This window comes from Tupaia chinensis, unplaced genomic scaffold (genome assembly GCF_000334495.1).
Source record: "Tupaia chinensis unplaced genomic scaffold, TupChi_1.0 Scaffold000515_1, whole genome shotgun sequence".
Classification (NCBI taxonomy): Eukaryota; Metazoa; Chordata; class Mammalia; order Scandentia; family Tupaiidae; genus Tupaia; species Tupaia belangeri.
The window spans coordinates 759,630-769,798 of record NW_006160028.1 but is presented as its reverse complement, the minus strand read 5'-3'; the positions used below and the strand labels follow the sequence as shown (position 1 = coordinate 769,798).

Below are 10,169 nucleotides of genomic sequence, written 5' to 3'. Positions count from 1 at the left end.
GTAAAAAGCTTCTGCTACATAACACAGTGGCCTTTGGGGCTTATTCAATAATTAGTTCCCATATATAAAAAATGTTTAACATTAATGAATAATACTTGTCACTTTAAAAGTGAAGACAATGTAGAAATTTACAGAAAAGTTAAAGTTTTAGAACACTTTGCATACCTGGATGAAGAAAATAAAGGGATTAAAGTGTATTATGACCTTGAATACATGTAAGATCAAAATTAAATAACACACACAAACAAAAATCAAAACGTATTTCACAGCAGGACCTGCAAAACATTTTTTATATTAATCTTTTGAACCATGAAAAAGAGCAAATTAGTATTGTCTTATATGACTTTTAGAAACCCAAAATAATATAATCATAAAATATGAGCTTGGAAATGAATATATTCCATGATAGTATTGCTCAGTGAATTGTGTTGTCCTATAAGTCTGACAAATTCTAACTAGAACAGTGTTGCATTCATTAGTGAAGATATAACTATTTTGAGCACACAAATAATTTCTGGTTTTATAACTACTATTTTTCAGAATTCTGTAAACTGCAAGGCATTCAATGTGTTTAATGTGGCAGAGGATTAATTAAATGTTCCATTATTTTACCCTGTTCAGTCCTTTCCCCATTAAGCATGCAAACACTGTTCTAAGTACCTTAGGTTTCACTTCGATGAGGTCATCAGATAACACATACCTTAGTGCACTGATCTTTCAAGCAACTGAAATGGCATATTTAGGATTATTTGGCTTGTCTTCATCAGAAAAATCTTCTCCCTTGATCACTTCTTAATGAACTGCATTTGTTGCAATGGATCTATTAAGTCTAGGACAGGTAAACTTGGGCTAACAGATTTATCCCTGAAGCTGGAAATAAAAGCATTTCTGTTGGCACTTTTAAGAGTCTGATTGACTCATAATCACTTCATCATTTACGTTTTTACTCTCTCCCGTATCTGATAACACATTCAATGTTCCCTTCTTTTCAGCTGCCATTCCCATGCCGGAGTAAATTCTGCATTCCCTTTATTTAGCTCTTATCCAGCACTTTGGCCTTATCCTTCCCAAGTTCCCCCGCACAGGTGCAGCTTTCAGTCTTCATGTTCCCTCCATGAGCAGGATAAGGTTTATTGATGTGGCTCAAGTTGACTGACACTCAAATCATTTCATAGGTCACTAAATCATTTGCAAGGTCACAGTGCAAATGATCAATAAATAAGTTGACCCCAAAAAAATTCTTCCAGTTCCAGAAAGTCATCTCTTCCTTGCTGCCTCCTTCAATAAGTTCATATCAACATTATTATTATCGGGCTTTTGCAGGCATGGGTATGTGTTAAACAGATTACTTACAAAAGCTAAATTAAGTTCAGGATTGCCTGAAATCACATCTTCAGGAGAGAAAAATGTCTGAAGCCCAGTTTATCTACTTCTGGAAGCATGAATCCAGCACACTTCAAGTCATTTTTTTTTTCATTAAATCCTGAAAATTTAATGGCAATGGCAGGTCCATCTTCCTGGTCACCTCTAAGGGCAATCTGATGAAGCAGATGAAAATAGGCTCTCGAATCCTTAATGTTCTGGCTGAAGTTGATGGTACGCCAGTGCGCATTGGTCAGATGGTCATTCATCCATTGCAGCAGTTAATTCCTCAGGAGAAAGAGTTTTTCTTTTTTTCTTCCTCTCTCATTTTATTTATTTATATTTACTATTATTATTATTTATACATTCAACTGCTATACAACATTTAGATTGTAAAGAGATTTTAGTCAGCATGATACATACCTCAGTCCAGCTCAGTTGAGAATACTTTACACATCATCAACAGGTGATAAACCATATTTGTGTCCCACAAATGTCTTACCTCTATTTTCCCCCAGAATTTCCTTTCCTACACTCTTCTCCTCTCCACTCTCCCTCCACTTGATCCTTAGTGTCCAAAACAATTTTCAATCCTTTTATGTCTTCCAGTCTTTCAGTTACTACCATAGAGTGCAGACAGTCGATATATGTTAAGTGGAGACATACAATGTCTCTGTTTCATAGCCTGACTTGCTTCACTCAGCAATACATCTTCCATATTCATCCACTTTCTATCAAATGCCAGGGTCTTGTTGTTTTTTATGGCTGAATGATATTCCATCAAGTATATGTGCCACATTTTTTCAATCAATTTATCTGTTTGTGGACCTTTGGGTTGGTTCCATGTCTTAGCAATCATGAGTAATGCCACAATAAATATAGATGTGGAAAGTTTCATCAGCTCCTCTCATCCCCCCTTCATTTAGCAATGCAATCAAAGCTTCATTCCTAGAAATCTCAATATCAGAAAAAAGACCAATTTTGATGATCTAGCAGAGAAGTCTGATAGGCCAAATGAGATTTTCCTTCTTTCAGATCCTGTGCATTGATGTTGAGCCCCATACAACGAATAGTTGAGGCAGAATTCAGAGCTAGGTTTAAATTTACAGAAATGGTGAAAGGAATGAGCTTTTTCTTAATGGCTCTTTCCTTCATTTTATCTGATTCAGATTAATTGATCATTTCACAAAAACAGATGCCATCTGCAAGTGATTTGAAAAGACTCCCATCATTGGGATTCAAGGGTATAAGATGCTGATAGTCAGGATCATTCTCCAGAGGTTTGTTTATCCAGTTAACAAAGGTCACTTTTTCTTCCTCTGAATAAGACTGCTGTGTGCCTCACTGGAAATGGATGAAGTTCCTCCAATAGCAGTAATCCCATCTCTCTTCTTAATTATTCTTTGGAATGTTTTGCTGATATCTTTGCTTTGGGAATCTTGCTTTAGTAATACAAATTCTTCAGAACTGATTTTGTCATCTTTGTTGTCGTCAACAACTGCTAGAATTTTCTCCACAACCTCATGAAGCTTGTAACAGGCAGAGGAAGACTTGCTTCCTTAAACAGGCCCTGAAGTTCACAGTCAGTTATGTGCCCACTGTTTTCAACATTGGTTTTGTTAAGTGCTTCTCTTAGTTCTTCAAGTTCCTCCACAGAAATGGTAGTGGTAGTTTTCCATCTTTGGACAGGAAAGATTACCTTCTGGTGGCTTTATACCTGCCATGGTTGTTCTGCCCTGGAGCCCACAGCTCCTGCCCTGGATTTCACCACCTACAGGTCCATCTGTAGCTATTTCTTCACACCCACCCTCATTATTTTTCAGTAATACATATTGTGTACTCTGAGTTTCCTAAACACAAAAATAAATAGTAAAACACAATTTAATTATACAATAAGGGGAAAAATAATTTATTTTATTTGTTATTTGGATATTTATATTTATTTGAACACTGTAATAAAATAGAATATAGTCATCAGAGTCCAGGCAGTAGATTAAATACCATATTAGTCATTTGAACAGAGAAAATGGAATATAAAAAATTGTTAACTATCAGAAGGCAGTTAACTACACAAGGAAGTAAAAGAGAACTCTTAGAATTCCTGAAGTAAAAAAGGCAAAAAAGTAGCTACCACTTCTAGCCTGAGAGAGCACAATAAAGGCACTGAAGATTAGGGGAATGGCCTCACTCTGCAAGGCTCACATGCAGACCTCACTGGCAAGGTGCAGCAACCAAGGGAACATGCAAGCCTATCCATAGCCAAGAGCTTTGCCCAAGAGTTCAGCTTAGAGCTTGTCTGTGGATATGGCCTACCCTTTTACAGTATGACAGGCCAGACAAAGTCTGTTTATATACTGAACTGCTTGGAAGTACTTTCTTCCAGAGAATTATAGTTTGATGATGTAGCTAGAGCTCCCCAACCAAATAAGAATAATGAAGGACAATCCAGAAAAGAGGAACCATGGGACCAGCAGATTTAATGGTTACATTGCTAGACTCCTACATAGTCAACCATAGTTCAAGTCCAGGAACCAGTGGCTTAAAACTCATGCCAGTGCATGTGCATGTGTGCCCAAAATCCTGAAAGGAGAATAGACAAGAAGGGGTTGTGGCATGGCCATCCCACTGGGGGTTGATTTTTCACTTTTTGTCTCTCTGGTGAGCACACATACCCTTTAGCAAAAATCTCCCTTAAAAAAAAAAGAAAGAAAGAAAAAAAAAGAACTTTTTTGGTGCATCACCTCACAGTTTCATTCCTGTATCATTTGTTGATAAAGTCTTCTGTTCTACCACCAGAGAAGATTCACAAAATCAACTTAAATATCATAAAGCAGGGCAAAGAATGGTGAACATGAGTAATAGTAAACGGGAATTGCCTTATTTGTGGAAGAAAAAGCTTACTGTCTTGTACAGCTTTTTAAAAAGAAATTCATTAATATTTAGGTCATAAGATTAGATTAGATTTAGTGAAGACATTTTCTGGCAGAGGGCTAAGTTTTTGTGACATGGGCTATGTGAGGGTATGCAGCCTAACAACAAGAGGCAGTTATCAAAATGCCTCATTAATTACTCACTTGAGCCAACTGGCACATGCCTTAGATGCTAGGAACTCTATGTAAATATCTACGGGGCCCAGGAAACATCCTGACCGTGGCTAGGCCACGATATCTATTCTATATAATATTTATGCCTTTGACATTATCCTCTTTGATGCATACTCGGACAGCCTCTTTTGGAATTGCAGAAGAACAGTATAAGTAATCTGGCTTGACCTATTATGCATATCAGAATCACATGAGGCATGGGAAACATCCTGACCCTGGCTAGGTCATGTGATGCCTGTTCTATACAATATTTATGGATTCCACATTATCCTCTTTGATGCATACTCAGACAGTCTTGCTTGGAGTTGCAGAGGAACAGCGTAAGTAATCTGGATTGACCTATGATATATAACAGGATCACACATGATAGTAACAAGGTCAAAAAGTGTACACACTAAAAAAAAAAAAAAAAAAAAAAAAGCATACACACTAAAGCGCTTATCTCTAATTGTAGAACTTCACTTGCATTCTTGAAAGCTTGCAAAACAGTTCACTATTCCTGGTCAAATATATAAATAAAGAAGCTCAGCATGGCTGAGCAGCACCACAGTGTTGTTGCTATGGAGTCTGATTGAGTCCCAACCTGCAGTTCTATGGAGATTTCATATGGTCATATGATAAAATCAGACATTGGGGGGTCTCATACTCTCCCTGCACACTCAATCTGGTGATGGTTTTATAGCAAATTACCAGAGCCAAGAGACTCCTTAAAGTTCCTCTGGGGACACACAGCCCTATTGCTTCTCTCCCCATAGAGATCCCTCTGTTTGTCTTTTCTCAAGTCCTTCACACAACAAAGGTAACACAACAAGTTCCATCACCAATTCAAGCGATAAGTACCCTTGGCAGCTTTGCTCCAAATTCCTGTACACTATCACTACTTTTGCTTTCATGTCAACTCAGCTCAAAATTCTTAAAAGAATTCTTAGAAGAAAGGAGACATGCTCTCTCTTTGTTTTCAGTGACAAGGAGTTGATTAAAGATTAGAATACTTTGCATCTCTCAAGGCTGTAGATGTTCTCAGCCATTGTTTTTACATGAACTCAATTTTACTTCCAGGGAAGTTCTTCAGTTAGGTTATTATTGAAAACACTTTGCCATAGAGTGAACATAAGACTTCTTTTAATCATTATATACTAATCTCCCTTTAGCTGCCAGCTTGCCTCTCATCCATCCAATAGAGAGCCTTTCTCTTACTCTTGCTTTATACATGGAATAGAAGGCACAGCCTTTTGGAGAGTCATATGCAGTTGTTGTTGTTTTTTTTTTTTAATACACATTTAATCACATTGTTTAGCTTACAAAGTGAACATTTCAATATGTGAACATTTCTCCCCAGTCCAGTTGATCAAAATATCTTCAACCGATAACACCACACCTCCCCATCCTGTCAGTATCCCTCCTCCAAATGTCCTTCCTTAGGCCCCAGTCCTCCACACACACATCTGGCATTCACACCCATCTCTTGTGTTAGTACAAGCTTTAGTCAATCAGTCTCAGTCACAGAGTGCAGACACTTGGTATATATTAAGTCGGGACATACAATGTCTCTCCTTCATAGCCTGACTTGCTTCACTTAGCAGTAACTCTCCAATATTCTTCCACTTTCTGTCAAAAGCCAGGGTTTTGCTGCTTTTTCTTATGGCTGAATAGTATTCCATAGAGTATATGTGCCACAGTTTTTCAATCCATTCATCCATACAGGGGCATTTGGATTGGTTCCATGTCTTAGCAATCATGAATAGTGCAGCAATAAACATCGATGTGCAAGCACTTTTCCAATGAAGAATTCTTCTGTCCTTTGGGTAGATACCGAGGAGTGGGATTGCTGGATCATATGGTAGTACTATTTGTAGATTTTTGAGACATCTCCAAATTGTTTTCCACATTGGCTGGACCAATTTACATTCCTACCAGCAGTGTAAAAGAATTCCCCTTTCACCACATCCCCGCCAACACTTACCATTTTTTGTTTTTTTAATCTTAGACATTCTGACTGGGGTTAGGTGGTACCTCATTGTTATTTGGATCTGCATTGCCCTTACAATGAGGGATGTTGAGCATTTTTTCATATGCTTTTTAGCTATTTGTATGTCATCTTTAGAGAGTGGTTTTTTCAACTCATTCACCCATCTTTTAATAGGGTTGATCATCTTTTTTTCCAAATAGCGGCTTGAGTTCCTCATGTATTCTGGTTATCAGTCCCTTATCTGATGCATAATTTACAAAAAATATTTTTCTATTCTGAGGGCTGTCAATTCACATTAATTACTGTGTCTTTTGCCATGTAGAAACGTCTTAGTCTGATGTAATCCCACTTGTCTATTTTGGGAATTATCGAATGTACTTTTGGGGTCTTATTTAAGAAGTCTTACCCTACACCAGTGTCTCCCAGAGTTTCCCCAGTGTTTTCCAGGAGCAGTTTTATAGTTTGAGTTCTTAGATTTAGATCATTAATCTACCTTGACTTGATTTTTGTCAAAGGTGAGAGGTAGGTGTTCAGATTCATCTTTCTGCAGGTGGAAATCCAGTTTTTCCAGCACCATTTGCTGAAGAGGTTTTCCTTTTCCCACTGGATTGACTGGTACCCCTTGTCAAAAGTCAGTTGACTGTATGTTTGGGATTTATTTCTGGGGACTCTACTCTGTTCCATTGGTCCACAGACTGGCTGAATGGATTAAAAATAAACAAACAAACAAACAAACAAAACCACAGAAACCTTCTATATATTGCCTATAGGAAACCCACCTCATGGAGAAAGACATACATAGACTGAAAGTGAAGGGTTGGAAAAAGGTTTTCCATGCAAATGGGAACCAAACAATGGCTGGAGTTGTGATAATAATTTCTGACAAAATAGGCTTTAAAACAAAAATTTTTCAAAGAGACAAAGAAGGGCACTACATCGCAGTAAAAGGCTCTATAGATCAAGAAGATATAACACTTATAAATATCTATATGCCTAACACAGAAGCACCCAAATATGTGAAGAAAAGACTGTTAGATCTAAAAGGGGAGAAAGACTGTAACACACTAATTGTTAAAGATCTCAACACTTCGCTATCCACTCTGGACAGATCATCTAGGCAAAAATTAGGTAAAGAGATAAAGGATCTAAACAATACCATAAATCAAGTGGACTTAACAGACATCTATAGAACTTTCAATCCCAAAACCACAAGACACACTTTTTCTCACCTTGACATGGAATCTGTTGGAAGATTGACTACATCATAAGTCACAAAGCAATCCTCTACAGATTCAGAGGCATAGAAACTACCTCCAGCATCTTCTTCCACCATGTTGGAATTAAACTTGATTTTAATTTCAAGAGAAATCCTCAAAAATACCCAAATACTTGGAAACTAAATAACCTACTCCAAAATGACTCCACTACTACTGAAGAAATAAAGACTGAAATCAAAAGGTTCGTGGAAGCCAATGACAATGAGGACATGAGTTTCCATAATCTCTGGGATACTGCTAAAGCAGTCATAAGAGGGAAGTTCATAGCAATTAGTGCACATAAGAGGAAGACGGAAAGAAGGCTAATAGATCACCTAACATCATGCTTCAGAGAATTGGAAAAGCAACAGCAAAACAAATCCAAAAAACTCCAATAAAAAGGAAATAATAAAGATCTGAGCAGAAATAAATGAAATGGAAAATAAACATACTACACCGAAAATAAATGAAAGTAAAAGCTGGTTCTTAGAAAGGAAAAAGAAAATTGATACACCACTAGCGAGACTTGTTAAGAAGAAGAGAGAAAAGAACCAGGTGAATCAAATCTGCAACGAAGCTGGTAATATAACAACAGACATAGTAGAAATTTAAAACATCATTAGATGATACTTTGAACATCTATATGCCAAGAAAGAAAACAATCTGGATGAGATGGAAGAGTTCCTGGACAAATATAATCTACCAAAAATGAACCAGGAGATATAGAAAGTCTGAATAGGCCTATAACAAGCCAGGAAATTGAATCGGTAATAAATAACCTTCCAACAAAGAAAAGCCCTGGCCCTGATGGATTCACCCCTGAATTCTACAAAACTTTCAAAGAAGAGTTAACCCCCATTCTTCTCAAGTTATTTCTAAAGATCCAAAAGGGTGAATCTCTCCCTAATTCATTCTATGAAGCCTCTATCACCTTTATCCTTAAAACAGATAAGGACAGGACAAGGAATGAAAACTATAGACCAATATCTCTGATGGATATAGATGCAAAGATTCTCAATAAGATACTAGCAAATCGTATCTAACAACTTATAAAAAAGATCATTTACCATCATCAGGCAGGCTTTATTCCAGGAATGCAAGGTTGGTTTAACATACACAAAACCATAAATATAATACATCATATTAACAGGAATAAAGATCAAAACCATATGATCATATCAACTGATGCAAAAAAAGCATTTGATAAGATACAACATCCCTTCATGATCAAGACTCAGCAAAATCGGCATAGAAGGGTCATTTCTCAACACAATAAAAGACATCTATGAAAAACCCATAGCGAACATCATCCTCCATGGAGAAAAGCTCAAAGCTTTCCCACTGAACATGGGAAAAAGATAAGGATGCCCTCTTTCTCTACTCTTTTTTAATATAGTACTGGAAGTCCTCACCAACACAATCAGAAAAGAGGAAAAAATAAAAGGCATTCAAGTAGGAAAAGAAGAGGTGAAACTCTCTCTATTCGCAGATGACATGATTGTATACATAGAAGACACAATGGTCTCCATGGAAAAATTACTGGAAGTAATACATGATTACAGTAATGTTGCAAGATATAAAATCAATATACAGAAATTGATAGCATTTATATATATGAATAACAGGCAGACTGAGATAGACCTGAAAAAAGTTATTCCATTTACCATAGTCACCAAAAGTATAAGATATTTAGGAATAAATCCAACCAGAGAAGTTAAAGATCGCCACAAGGAAAACTATGAGAAGCTAAAAAAATAAATTGAAAATGACACAAAAAACTGGAAGGACATTCCATGTTCCTAGATTGGAAGAATTAATATAATCAAAATGGCAATTCTACCCAAATTAATCTACATATTTAATGCAATGCCAATCAAAGTACCCGACACATTCTTCACAGATCTAGAAAAGACAATCATGAAATTCATCTGGAATCATAAAAGACCCCGTATTGTCAAAGCAATTCTATACAAGAAGAGTGGAGTGGGTGGCTGACCAAAAAATATACTACAAAGCTGTGATAATCTTATGCAGTTTTCAGTCCATCCCAAAGCTGGGAGTCTGAACGCTATGTGAAATAGCTTTAAGGCAGCTTTGTTGGCATTTGAAACCAAAAGTAAAGGAAGTGGCTAGCATACAGAACACCAACATATTGAGACCCATGCTTGCAAATAGGGCTACAGGTGCACCATACATCTCTATGGAGATCCCAGGATCTCAACATGTGGAATTGGTTTTCTCCCAAGCAAACAGCTTATGGGAGTGAACTCAGTTTTTTGCTAGCATAAGCAGAGCATTCTGTTTCTTCAAAAACCATCTCCCAAATGTTATGAGAAATTTATCTATCCTGTCCTTGGCACCCCAAAAAGGGCTCCCTTAAGGTTGAGGACTGGGACAAAAGTGGCACCTGCCTACATGGAGAGCCTTGCATGCCTATTGAAATCCTCCATGCTTGGAATTTGTGTTGTGATGCTATAT

The 10,169-nt window shown here is 37.1% G+C and overlaps 1 pseudogene; it reads right to left on the bottom strand.

Annotated features, from left to right (window-relative positions):
- Positions 1-603: 603 nt before the first annotated feature.
- LOC102490236 (plastin-1-like) lies at positions 604-7,768 on the bottom strand (annotated as a pseudogene).
- Positions 7,769-10,169: the final 2,401 nt, after the last annotated feature.